Source organism: Lampetra fluviatilis, chromosome 1 (genome assembly GCF_964198595.1).
Source record: "Lampetra fluviatilis chromosome 1, kcLamFluv1.1, whole genome shotgun sequence".
Taxonomy (NCBI): Eukaryota; Metazoa; Chordata; class Hyperoartia; order Petromyzontiformes; family Petromyzontidae; genus Lampetra; species Lampetra fluviatilis.
The window spans coordinates 35743444-35753204 of NC_136275.1; positions in this window are offsets into that span (position 1 = coordinate 35743444).

Genomic DNA, 9761 nt, shown 5'->3' on the forward strand with positions numbered 1-9761 from the left:
TCTGCGTAAAGAGAGATATATACACAACAGCCCCTTTCTTCCCCCCCCCCAAGCGGTCTCTCGCTCTTCCTTCCCCTTGCCAGGCGGTCACATCGCTGCATTCATTCCTCTGTGCGCGGACGGCCGTGAGCTACCCCGGGTAGCAGCAGCAGCAGCAGCCGCCCCTTGTCTGTGTTGGGGCACACGCTGGGATGGGGGGCGGCGTGATGGGGGACGATTCAGGGGGGGGGGGGCGGGTGAGGTCCGGCGAATCACGAAACGACTGCGCGCGTCCGTGCGCTGCTACTGCAGCAGCATCGACGCGCGCGGATTCGCAATTGGCCGCATCAACGGTGGGGGTAGGGAGGGGAAAGATTTGCGGGGCTTTTAGATCCGGCAAGCACAGTCCCACCGCTCCTTCCCCTCCACATCCCAAATCCACTTTACCCCCCCGTCCCATCCCTCCCTTCTCACCTCCTCCCCCCCCACAACACTCGCGCACTCAAAACTCACCCCACCACCGTCACTCGCCGCCGCCACCACAACCAACAACAGCGTCGCGACGCCCCTCCCCCCTCCTCACCTCCCCTCGCCCCTCCCTCCTCCTCACCTCCTCACCTCCCCCTCCTCACCTCCCCCCTCCTCACCTCCCCCCTCCTCACCTCCCCCCTCCTCACCTCCTCACCTCCCCCCTCCTCACCTCCCCCCGCCCCTCCCCCCTCCTCACCTCCCCCCTCCTCACCTCCCCCCGCCCCTCCCCCCTCCTCACCTCCCCCCGCCCCTCCCCCCTCCTCACCTCCCCCGCCCCTCCCTCCTCCTCACCTCCCCTCGCCCCCCGCCCCTCCCCCCTCCTCACCTCCCCCCACCCCTCCCCCTCCTCACCCAATCGCTCACCTCCCTACTGCTTCACTGCCGTCTTCCTCACCACCACAACCACCGCTAGAGGCGCATTCGGGGAGAGAGGAGCAGGGGGGGGTCCCCGCTACGCCCACTCCACCCTCCCCGCTTTTTAACGTTTGGCTGCCCATATAGAATGTCTGAGATTTGTCACGAATGCAAAAAAAACCGGTAAATAAATAACGACCGCATAGATTAGTTCACCGCAATAATTTGCTCACCCCCCCCTCCCTCACTCCGACATTGTACATCTTGGGAGAGTGTCACTTAAACCACTGCACCACCACCATCATCATCACCACCACCTCTCACTCCACTCATGCATGCGCCGCGCTAACAAGGACACCAACAACCCCCGACACGCACACACAAAGAGATGACGGATGAGGAGGATTTACGCACACATTTAGCGGGCCTGAAGGAGGCAACAGAGGAGGCATTCCCACAATAACAACAAACACCGCACAGTGACCGCTCCTCGCGTCGGCTTCCGTTTTCTCTTCTCTCCGTCATTCCTTCCCCATGTTTTCCCCGTCCTTCCTTGCTTGCGTATCTCGCCCGCTTGCTTCTCACCTCGCGTCCGCCCTTCTTCGCGTCCCCTCTTCGCGCCGTAACAAAACAGCCGAGAGGGATTAATTTCAGACGACGAGTCCACATTTCCACATTAATGGTTGACTGGGGCTCGTTTGGGCCGCGGTGGTGGTGGTGGTCACGGCGGTGGTGGTTGTTGTTGTTGCTGCTGCTGCTGCTCCCGGCAAATGGCGAAGAAGCGAGCCGAGTTGAAAACGAAAGCGGATCGAGACGACGCGCGACCGCCTCCTCCTGCTCCCCCCCACCCCGAGCAACACAAACCCGCGGGCTTCTCTAATCCAGCGCGACACGGGCTTGCGAGCACGAGCGAGGCGGCTTGGTGCGGCACCCCATCCCGCGTCCGTCCGTCCAACTCCGACCGCAAGCCAGCGACGTCGCTGCTGCTGCTGCTGCAAGGCGGGCGAGCGTCTCGATGAGAGTGCCCGCGGGCTCTCACGGCCCCGGAGTCTCGTTGTTCTGGACACACACACAAACATGTCTTCACTCCCCCCCCCTCTCCTCCTCCTCCTTCCCCCCACCGTCACCGCCACCCACCCGCCTCTTCTTTCTTCATCCTCCTCCCGCTGCTGCTGCTGTTACTGCTCAGCTCCCCTCCTCCTCCTTCTCTCTCCTCCCTCGGCCTCCTCCTCCTGCTGCTGCTGCTCACAAAGCCACCCCCAATCTCTCTGTGTGACGTCACCGCAGCGAGGGTGGGTGCTCGCGACGGACTCGGCGAAAGGCATGGGGGGTGGTGGTGGTGGTGGAGTTTCCATTCTCTCTCTCTCGTCTCGTCTCCACCCACAGTCTCTCTCCTCCCCTCCCCCATCCTCCTCTCCACCACCACCACCACGATTTCTCCCAGCCAGCCACCCTCACCCCTCCTACCTCCACTCCCCATCCTCCATAGAGCACCGCGCGTCTCCGCCCCCCCCGCCAGCAACCTCCCTCCACCACATCAAAGACTGCCCCTTAATCACATGCTTTAACCGATTAGGTGCAAAGGTGCAACTAAAGGAGGGGGTTTTCGTTTCTGGCGCTGCCGTTTCAAGCTCCATTGATTAGCCGTGCCGTCCGCGCCATTTACCATGCACCAAAGCGGTGCTGGAGACCCCCACCACCGGCACCATCACCAGCACCACCACCTCCCTTTGGGCCTCACATCACCCCAATCCCCCCCTCAAGCCCCTTTCTTTCCTCCGTCACCCCCCCTCCAATCCCTCCCTCCCTTCCGCACCGCGATCCCATCCCCTCCATCCTCGTTGCGCACAGCTCTCGGCTCCATTCCCATCTGCTCCGGCTCGCTCCCCCTCCTCCTTCTCCTCCCCGCTCGCTCTCTCTCTCTTAGAATGCTAGCGGCGTGGGCTGGGGGGGGTGAGTAGGTGTGGTAATTGTGCCTGGCATGTTTGCGATGGGGATTCTATTACTATTATAAATTGGCGGCGCGTTCTGTTCGTAATTTTCCGCGGAAGTCTTATCAATCGTTGTTAGCTAATGGCTCTACACCCGAGACGGCTTGAGCATTAAGGAGCCTGCCTGACGGTGTGCTAGCCTCTCTCTCTCTCGCTGTCTCTCCCTGATGCTCTCTATTTTCTACATCTCTTGTTCCTGCAAACCGCTCTCTCTCGCTCTCTCTCTGTCTCTCTCCCATCCCCACTCCTCTCTCTCTCTCCTTTGATTATATCTCTATATCTGTCATGTTCTTGGAAGCAGGTCTGTAAGTGTGTGTGCTGCGCGCTCTCTCTCTCTCTCCCCTCTCTCGTTGTCTCGATGTTTTTTTTCCTGGAAGCCCTCTCTCTCCCTGTCGCCCTCTGCTCTCTTTGCCGATCTCTCATTATTTGTGTTCTTGGAAGCCGGAATCTCGCTTCTGTGTGTGTCTCTCTCTCTCCTCTCGGTTGCTTTATTCTCTCTTTCCCTCTCTGTCTGTCTCTCTCCCATACCCTCTCTCTTCTCTCCTCTGATGTTATCTATATATCTCATGTTCTTGGAAGCAGGTCTGTATATGTGTGTTGCTCTCTCTCCCTTCTCGTTTTCTCGATGTTTTTTTCCCTGGAAGCCCCTCTCCCTGTCGCCCTCTCTCTCTTCGCCTATCTCTCATTCGTTGTGCTCTTGGAAGCCGGTATCTCGCTTCTGTGTGTCTCTCTCTGCTTTCTCCTCTCGTTTGCTCTATCCCCTCTCTCTCCCGTACTTGGAAGCCCGTCTGTATGTCTGTTTCTCTCATCTCACCCTCCTTGAATCGTATTGCTTGACCACGCACGCGTTGCATGTTGATGACTCCTTGCGTTTTGTGGCGATGTCGTCAGCTGCTGCCTCTCACCTTTTTGTTTAAACAAAATCTGCATTATCGCTTGGGTAAGTGCGCAGTCGCTATGCTCGTCTCCGTGTCTGTGCGTCAACCTGTGTGTGTGTGTGCGCCTGTGTGTGTGTGTGTGCGCCTGTGTGTGTGTGTGTGCGCCTGTGTGTGTGTGTGTGGGTGTGCGCCTGTGTGTGTGTGTGTGGGTGTGCGCCTGTGTGTGTGTGTGGGTGTGCGCCTGTGTGTGTGTGTGGGTGTGCGCCTGTGTGTGTGTGTGGGTGTGCGCCTGCGTGTGTGTGTGGGTGTGCGCCTGTGTGTGTGTGTGGGTGTGCGCCTGTGTGTGTGTGTGGGTGTGCGCCTGTGTGTGTGTGTGTGCGCCCGTGTGTGTGTGTGGGTGTGCGCCTGTGTGTGTGTGTGTGCGCCTGTGTGTGTGTGTGTGGGTGTGCGCCTGTGTGTGTGTGTGTGTGCGCCCGTGTGTGTCCCCTGCCTGCAGTGTGGTGCTTAGCGAATAGCGCGCCGCGCTACGAACCCGGGCAGCCCGAGGTTCGATTCCCGGTCACGGCCAAGCGACACCCGTGGCGATTATCGGAACCAGTCCTGCCCCCCCCATAGGTCGACTCGGTTTCAGATGATTACCTGGTGCGATGGGTAAACATCGCCACTGGGGAGACAAAGGCGACCCGGCGTCGTGCTGGCCACCCACCCCCTCGTTCCGGCCATCATCTGTGAAGCCTATACGGGGTATATTTGTCTTTGTGCGTGCCTGTCTGTGCGTGTCTGTGCGTCTGTCCGCTTGTATGTGTGTGTCAACCTGCCTCTGTCTTTGTGTGTCTGCATTTGTGTCAGCCTGTATCACGTGTCTGTGCATGTTTGTGTGTATCAGTCTGTGTGTGTCTATCCCTGTTTGTGTTCGCCTCTCCCACTCGTTTGTGTGTCTACGTGTGTGTCTGTCAGCCTGTTTCTGTATGTGTGTGTGTGAGGAGCGGTGGTGCAACGGTTAGCGCGCTGCGCTGCGAACCCGGCGACCCGAGTTCGATTATCGCTCACGCCGAACACCAGTGACGATTTTCTGAATCGGTCGTGGGCCTCCCCTAGGTCTAATCGGCCTCAAATAGGGTACCTGTGGCGATGTGTAAACATCGCCACTGGGGAGACAAAGGCGATCGGGCGTGATGCTGGCCATCTACCCCCTTCGTGTGCCATTCCTGCCTTCATAGGTGCTACTCGCTAACAGCACTTGCCCCCACAGTCTGTTAAGGCTATACGGGGGATCTTTGTCTTGTATTTACGTGTGAATGTCAGTCTATTCGTGTGCCGGTCTGTCTGTTTCAGCCTCAGCCTAGCCGTACGTATGTGTCTATATATATATGTGTGGCTGTCTGTGTGTTAAGTGACTGGTCGTCAGTCAGTCTGTCCGGTAGTTCGTATGTACGTGTGCACCTGTGAATAGCCTACACCGATTTCCCGAGTTGGATTCCCGCTAACGACCAGTAGCAGTGGCGAATATGCCAGGCACTCCTTGACTCACTCAGCCTTGCACGGGTGAACGGTGCGGTGTTTAAACATCAGCACTGGGGGAGGGACAGAGGCGGCCATGGGTGGTGGCCAAATCACCACCACCACCTTCTTCTCGGCCTCAATAGGTGCTCGCCAACAGCGCGTGTCAACAGTGTGCACAAGGCTATTACAGCCGAAAATGTATAATCACTATTGACATCGCTGTTCCAACAGCAAGGCGTGCTATGCGCGAGTTGCTCTCATTGATTATTTCATCCCATCTCTCTCTCTCCCTTGGCGCTCCCCTCCGCACTCTCCCCTCTCTCATCTCGCTCACTCTCCCTTCACGCTCACTCTCTCCTCTCTCATTTCGCTCACTCTCTTCTCTCTCATCTCGCCCACTCTCCCCCCCCTCTCTCTCTCTCACACAAACTCTGTTAGTGACGCCATCTTGGCCTTTGTGGTGTCCGAGAACAAAAAATCATTTGACGCGGCATCTTGCGATGTCATCGCGGCCGGGATCGGACCGCCACGCTTCAACCACGCGGCTTCCGTATTTTAAAGCAAACAAAACAATCGACAAACGCCATCCCTATTGTGTCGCTCCACTGCTGGATGAGGACTTCCCCCACGCCAACGTGGAGGTGGCCGGAGGGGCTATACTTCACCACGCTGGTAGTCAGTGTGGGAGACGAGATGAACGACAGTAACTGTGCAACAACGGATGATATTTCTAAACTGGCTTTCTGGCGCCACCCCATGTGTCCCCCGCAACCTGTAGCGACCGATTATGCATCGCACTACACTCAGTCGCCCATGAAATCACTCGCTATGCTGGCCAGAAGGCCTGCTTAGCTTTCGAATTTCCTGCTTCGCTTTCGAGATGAGACTCATTGCGTCACAGGCAAACATGTACCTTGAACTTCTTTGGCGCCGTACGTCGCCAACGGTGCTGATCGAAAGGTTGCGTAGCCAACAATCGGTGCGCGTGTCCTGGAAGTGAGCAATTAATGTAGAAATCAATAATCGTTTAAAACCATCAGCCGTATCCGACAAATGTGGTCCAGGTCGCCCAGACGCCGATCCCTTGCAACAATGCGGGTGCGTAAATGTGTAACGACAACAATTAATATTCCGAGTTTTAATAGCGATGACAAATAATTACGGGAACGCAAGTAATTGTTTGACTCTCAGCCTATGTCAGTGCACTGCTGGACGCGAAGATCTCACCGGGGACGTGTCGGTCACAGGGCGGTTGTGTGACCATACTTCACCACGCTGGTCAGTGCAAGTTGGTGAAGAAGCTTGGGGTGGGAGGGGGGCAGGACCGATTCTCAGATGTCACTCGCCACTGATGATAGCCGTGCCGCAGGTACAAACACAATGCCAAGTCCACCGAGTCAGGCGGGCGCTGAACACATTCTGGACGCATGCAGTCGACGAATCTTTTATTCAGGTCGCCCGGGATGGACTAACCCAGGCCTGGGCAACCTGCGGCTCTTTGCGGACTGCTTCGTGACGTGATGCGTGTATGGATTCGCATCCATCGCGGCTCTTAGAATATTGTGTTTTGTTACCGAATTCGAAAATGGCTCTCGTTGTTATTTTGGCTGCCGAACCCTTGGGCTAACCGCTGCACCACCACTCATACAATTATAATATAACAATCGTCCTCAATCTTTTCATGACAATTATTTTCCCAGACAAATCCTCGCTGGGTTTCTAGACCTTCTTATTGGGGGTGGGGGGAATGTTTGGCCTTTGCCACTAACGGGGAGTCCCTGGCATGTCACGGTACACGTGGGTACGTCTAGGGCGGCCTCAGCCCATGTCGTCGGTGTCAGAGAGAATCGAGCAGCGACGCTCACAACAACCAGCTGGCGGAGCGCCGGGCGGATAAAACGCAGCAAGTTGGAACAGTGGTCTTCGTCAACCTGATTGCCTCAACGTGCACCTAGCTTGGTACAAGCGCAGAGGTGACGTCACCGCCTGCAGCAAAAGAGAATGAGAGACTCCCGCTGAGTGATGGATATCTATACTAATTGCGCTGGTACATTGATCTTCATACAGTGATGATGATGATGGTCAATCCACTGCTCGATGAAGGCATCCCCACGCCTTCGCCACGTGTCATGGTCTAGTGCCTGTACACGAGCTGATATCCACGCTCCATTTCCACCGTGGACGTGTTCGCGGGTGCGTTCCCTCCTTCAAGTGACGCTTTCTCACCAGTCAACTGCATTGCATGCACCGCATGCTGAACTTCGTTCGCACCGTACGTAGCCAACCGTGCTAGTCGCAGGTGCGAGGGGGGGGGGTAAGGACAACAAACTGTGTCTATGTTCGTATGGCTCGTGATCTTTGTCTCTCGAGGTATTCATTTGAGGCCGAGTCGACCTAGTGGAGGCCCAGGGTCGGTTCAGATAATTGTCATTTGTTTGAGCGGGAATCGAACTCGGGTCGCAGCACACTAACCGCTACACCACCGCTGCCCACAAGACAAATATCATCCCGTATATCCTTGACACACTGTTTGGGGCAAGTGCTGTTAGCTAGCACCGATGAAGGCCGGTACGGCACACGAGGGGTGGGTGGCCAGCATCACGTTCGGCTCCCTCGTGGCGATATTTACTGCACAACATACCAGGTACTCATTTGAGGCTCAGGACCGGTTCAGATATTGGCCCTGAGTGGGATTCGAACTCGGGATTCGAACTCGGGGTCGCCGGGTTCGTAGCGCTGTGCGCTCACCGGCTGCGCTACCGCATAAACGCACAGACATCCACATATATACAGCCAGCCTCCCACACATACATACACACACAAGTACGAGGAACCGACACGTACACAAATATCCCCTGTATAGCCTTTAACATACTAATAGGGCAAATGAACACTGACACACACACACCCACCCACGCTATGAGCAATTAACTATGAACAATTAGCACCGCGCCACTAATTTGTCAACATCGCCAACGCGCGCTCCACGGCGTGCAGCCCCAGCCCTGCTCATTGCCGAACGCGGCCCGATGGGAAGGGATGGTCATGGTGATGGCGATGATGGTGATGGTGATGATGATGGTGGTGATGATGATGGTGGTGGTGGTTCCCATTCTAGTGTTGCCGGCGAATTTATGACATTTCCACCCACATTTTTTCCGTGTTTTTGTTGGACGACAATCCGTTGCTAATTGTCTCAAATAGTCACCGCAAACAAATGACTTCAGATGTCCACGCGCCAACCGTTGCGCCACATCACAATGACCAAATCGGTGCGTCGCTTCCGAAATCCATACCGATCAGGAGTCAGTTACGCACACACACAGGCTCGGAGTATATGTGTGTGTGTACGGGTGAGTCGCATACACCCGGCATGCATTTCTAATATCACGTTCGTATGTATGTTGGTACGTTTGTTGAACTTCAATTGCACCGTGCGTAACCAATCGTGCTAATAGGAGGTGCGGTTTGTTGCATCGTGCCCTACATTCAAGTTAATAAAAAAAAACGAATTATAACGCGTTTAGTTAAATAATTCAGACGAAGCTGATGACATAAATGAACCAGAAATGCGCCCCTCATCTCATCGGATCTCTCAGCCTGGATATTGCCAGAAAGGGCGACCACCATGCACGGTATTGTAAGTGTAACTGTGCGTGTGAAACTTGAGACCAATAAAACCAGAGGCATCTCACAAACAAACCGCATGTCGGTCTGATTTTACAAGTTGCATCAAACACGAGTGCGCGCGCGCACATGTTTGACGTGCACGCGCGCGTGGTGAATGGATTCGATTAATAATGACGCATTGATCGCTACTTAATTGGCAATAATGACATTCGTTGTCTCCGAGGCACGGCGAGATGGCGTCACTTTCTTTTTTTAAACCAGATTCTGAGCATAGGTTCCTTCAAAACGGCACTATTAAAAGAGTTGCGATAGATACGCGTTACCCCGTGGATTTGAATTGAGGGAGGTTTTTATTATCAAGGTTTTGGAGAAAATATATGACGATGATGATTTTTTTTTTTAAGATTTCGTGACAGCAGGGATTCATATTCTTGGTTCTTTCGGTAAAGTCACGTAGAAGGGAAACAATAAAATGATACAAATATAAAAATAAAATTATCATGACGTTTCGACTGCAACACAAGCAATCATCATCAGGTGTAAAATACACAGCAAGACATTTTTAAAAAATGTAAAAAATAAATATTGCTGTGTTTTTCACACCCGATGATTGCTTGTGTTGCAGTCGAAACGTCGTGAGAATTGTATTGTTTTATATTTTTATTATTTTATTGTTTCCCTTCTACGTGACTTTACCGAAAGAACCAAGAAGAAGACGATGATGATGGGAGGAGCAGTGTGAGGGGAAGAATTGGAAAGATAAGGGAGGTGACCTGCAGTGTAGGTGAGTGGGGGGTGAGTGGATGGGTCTGTAGCTATGACCTCCAGTGTGACGGTTGAACACAGAACGGACGTGATGACGTGCAATTCATTAACAGCCATGGTCTATCCACTG